Source organism: Dryobates pubescens, chromosome 20, assembly GCF_014839835.1.
Source record: "Dryobates pubescens isolate bDryPub1 chromosome 20, bDryPub1.pri, whole genome shotgun sequence".
NCBI lineage: Eukaryota > Metazoa > Chordata > Aves > Piciformes > Picidae > Dryobates > Dryobates pubescens.
In genome coordinates this window covers 517,590-521,937 of record NC_071631.1, presented here as the reverse complement: position 1 = coordinate 521,937, position 4,348 = coordinate 517,590, and positions in this window count along the sequence as shown.

Below are 4,348 nucleotides of genomic sequence, written 5' to 3'. Positions count from 1 at the left end.
CCTCCTGCTCCTGGCGTGCAGCAGCGCAGTGCAGGGTTTGCCTGTAGTGGAGTTTAGTCCCCGTGGGGGTCTCTGAGTTGTCTGTGAGCAGTGTGAGCTGGTGAGTCTCCTTTCTGTTTCTTTCAGTGATGATTTTCCCCCAGAGCTGCTGTGTGGTCTGGTGCAGGGGGCTGCTGCCTGCAGAGGGGCTGTGCAGCTCCTGAATAAAACACGAGCCTAGGGCAGGGCTGATGGAATGAATTTACTGCAGTGCTCTTAGTCCTGAAAGCTTGACTCTGCTTTTGTGCTGCCAGCCTGTCTGGAGGCCCCTGCCTTAGGGTTGTTGGCTGTGGAACACCAGGTCTGTCCCAGGGCAGCTCTGCTGCCAGCTGCAGGTGTGCTGTGTGAGGGGCTGGACGTCGCCTGCCTCGTCCCTGGGCGTCTGAGCTGGTGAACTGAAGGCACTGAGCCTCTGCAGCTCGCCAGGGCAGGATGTGCCTGCCCAGCAAACCACATTCTGCTGTGGTCTGGGAACCCCTGGAGAAAGATGGCAGCAGTGGCCCAGGTTTGCCCAGAGGCTGAGGGCTTGGGGAGCTGAAGCTGCTGAGGACAGGGGCTGGCAGCAGCACTCTGCCAGAGCTGCTCTCTGCACTGCCCCAGACCTGTGGAGCTGTCTCCAGCTTCTCCCCATGCTGGAGCTGAGAATGGTGCCACCAGGGGTGTGCTGCCAGCTGGAGCTTGGGGCTGCCAGCAGCATGGTTCTGGGCTTGGCCAGGGTGACCCTGCTGCAGCTCCTTGTTGGTCTAACACCTGATGGAGCAGAGGTCCTCTCAGGAACCTTCCTTGCTCTCCCTGCTCTGCACACACTGACTCTGGCTGCACAGCCGGGGGTGCGCCTGGACATGCAGCACTCGGCTCCCATGCTCTGCCCTCTGGTGTAAGGTGCAGCCCTGGGAGTTCCTCTGCACTTGCTGAACACTAGCTAGCAGGCAGAGCCTGCACAGCTGTGCTGCAGCCAGCTCCCCACAGCTTGGGTTTTCCAGGACTATCAACTAAGACCAAAGAGCCCCTGGAGATCCAAAGGGCTCTGTGCTGCCTCCTCGCTCAGTGCTGAAGGTCTGAACGTGGCAGCCGTGGGCCCAGGGCTGTGTCTGGCAGTGTGCTGTGTGTGTGCTGCAGCAGGGCTGCTCTTCCATGTGGTGCAATCCCTGGGCTTCCTTTTCCTGCTGGGGGGATGAGGCCTCCCTTTCCCCTTCCTCCTCTGGCTGCTGCTGGCTGCCAGGCGCCGAGGAGAGGCTGCGCAGTGCTGGCTGAGCCAGGCAGCTGCTTCCTCTGCCTTCCAGAACAGTCTTTGTGAGACGAGGGAGGGAGGTCACAGAGGCTCCTGGCTGGCAGCATCTCTCCAAGGACACTGTTCCCTGCACAGAGAGAGCCCCTGTGGTGCTCTCAGTCACACTGGAGCTCGCTGGGAGCTGATCTCTGCCCCTCAAGGACATCCAGCTCCTCTCTCACGTGTGGGTGAAACTGAGCCTCAGTGCAGCCTGGCCCTCAGCAGCCAGCAAGCACTGCCTGCCCCTGTGCCCTGCCAGGCTGTGGGGGCAGCCCTGCCTGCCCCTGTGCCCTGCCAGGCTGTGGGGGCAGCCCTGCCTGCCCCTGTGCCCTGCCAGGCTGTGGGGGCAGCCCTGCCTGCCCCTGTGCCCTGCCAGGCTGTGGGGGCAGCCCTGCCTGCCCCTGTGCCCTGCCAGGCTGTGGGGGCAGCCCTGCTGCCTGCCCTCGTGCCCTGCCAGGCTGTGGGGGCAGCCCTGCTGCCTGCCCCTGTGCCCTGCCAGGCTGTGGGGGCAGCCCTGCCTGCCCCTGTGCCCTGCCAGGCTGTGGGGGCAGCCCTGCCTGCCCCTGTGCCCTGCCAGGCTGTGGGGGCAGCCCTGCTGCCTGCCCCTGTGCCCTGCCAGGCTGTGGGGGCAGCCCTGCCTGCCCCTGTGCCCTGCCAGGCTGTGGGGGCAGCCCTGCCTGCCCCTGTGCCCTGCCAGGCTGTGGGGGCAGCCCTGCCTGCCCCTGTGCCCTGCCAGGCTGTGGGGGCAGCCTTGTCTTCCATCTGCTGAGGCAGAGCCCTCCTGGGGCAGTGCCTCTCGGTGGGCCCCAGGCGGTGCCAGCGCAGTGCCCGTGGGCTCAGTTCCCTGCCCTGCCCCACGGCTGCCCTGCCCCACGGCTGCCCTGCCCCACGGCTGCCCTGCCCCTTGCTGCTCTTTAAAGCCCAGAGGCAGCAGAAAAATTCTCCTCCCGTGGGTGGCTCTGGGCCGTGGTCTCGGCCTCCCCTGGCTCAAGGCTCTCCTCGACACAGCCTCTTCTTCCCTCTCCTCCTCCCACCCCAACTTTCTTTCTCCCCTTTCAGCAGACAATTTCTGCAGACTTTGATTTCTGTCTTTTTTCAACTGAGAGGCTGAGGTGGAAAGCTCTGAAGAGAGCAGCCCTCTCCCTCCCCGTTCCCCTTCTGCTGTGGCAGCTATTTCTCCTCGGTTCCTCACCCTGCTGAGCCAGTGCTGCTCTCCTACCTGCTGGCTGCAGCCCGAGAGCTGCACCCTTCTGCTCTGCAGTGGATTGCTTCTCCTCTTTGTTTTCTTTGGGCTTTCCCCCTCTGTTTAATGGCTGCTTTGGTTCAAAAAGATAAATAATAATCATGGGAGAGAAGGGGAAGGAGAGCTCTGTGCCTCCAGCCCCTTCTCCCCCCGTGCTGGGCAGATTACCTGCTTTGTCACTTGTTAATGAGGAAATTGTATTTATTGGTGGAGGAAAAACCATGCTGGGGAGTAGGGAGAAGATGTTGCTTTATTGACCTCTGCTGTTTACTTCAGCCCCCTCTTTGGGAAAGCTTCTTCCTGCTCTTTCTGGTTAACTCTTTCTAGCCTGGGATGTGCAGGGATGCCTCCTTTATTTTTGTATGCCAGCACCAGGCTCTCCCCTGGAGGCCCTGGGCTTCCCCCAGTGTTGCAGTGAGCATTGCTCCTCACATCTCTCAGCTACTAGAGACCATCATCTCCTGACCTTTGCCCTGCAGTTGTAGAGGTAACACTCAAGCCTTACTGCCCTCCTTAGAAGGAGCAGCAACTTGTTTCTCTGGTCCCTGGAAGAGAAAGGGTTAAGCAATTAAAGGATTCTTTGTTCTAGTTCCTTCTTGGTGTCATTTTGTGGGGGGGATTGTGCTGGCTGTGTTCCACCTTTCTCCTGCAGGAAGGTGGCTGAGGGAGGGTGGAGGGAGGCCTGGCTGGGTGCTGGCTGTGCGACAGTGCTGCTGCATGGAGAGGAGAGGCCACGGGCACCCTGAGCGGGAAGGGGGCTGGGGAGCCCCAAGTGTGGGTTGTAAGCTGTGGAGGGCACCCAGCTGGTGCTGGGCTTGGCTCATCCAGGTGTGGGAGCTCAGAGGTGGCATGGAGCGAGGGCTGGGGAGCAGAGTCCACCTGCAGCAGCTGCCAGCAGCAGGATGAGGATGTCAGGGTGAGGATGGCGGCCTGGGGCTCGCCAGGCAGCCGGAAGCGATGCTCACACCTTGCAGCAGGATCAAGGGGGCTGCCATGGAGTCGGCTGCCAGGGGCAGAGCTGATAAAATGCTGCTGAAGCCAAGAGTTAGAGGTGAGCAAGGGGCAGGCAGAAGGCTGAGTGTGGGAAACGGCTCAGTCCTTGTCTTGCCCTCTTCAGCAGCCTGTGGGGCCTCAGGCTGTGGGGCAGACCCAGGGTCACCACTTAGTGACTGAGCTGCTGAGCTCACTGCCCCCAGGTCCCACAGCCAGCACGGTGTGCAGGGCACCAACAGAGAGACCCAGAGAGGATCTCTTGCTCCAGGGTATCACAAACTCCCTTCCTCCTCTGGGCTCCTGCCGCTCACCCTCCCCACTCCTTCCCTGCCCTCCGCGCTGCAGCATTCCAGCTGCTCCTTCCCAAGCTGCCTCACTAAGAGCTGGAAAACCACTTTGGTGTTTTCAGAATCCATCTGAATTCCTCTGCAAAAATTCCCATTGGACACCTTTCAGCTGAAGGCCTTTGGAGGCCTCTCCCTCTCCAGGGCTCTTGGACACAGCCTTTGCTCTGCTCAGACAAAGCCTCTGCAGCCATAGCTGCAATTGGCAATCAGCTAATTAGGTCAGGGCTGGGCTGGGTGGTTGGACAAAGAGGGAGCAGGGCAAGGGAGGCAGAGAGGCTGCACCGTGGGTGGAAGTGGCTGGAAGGGCACAGCACTGAGGTTTGGTTGTAGCTGGGCTGAGGGAGAGGAGAGCTGTGCTGGAGGATGTGGGGACAGCAGTAATCACAGCCCTGCTGCCGAGCTCCCTCCTCTCTGGTGGCAGTGGACTCGGTGCCAGGAGCGAGGCTGCAAAGGGCT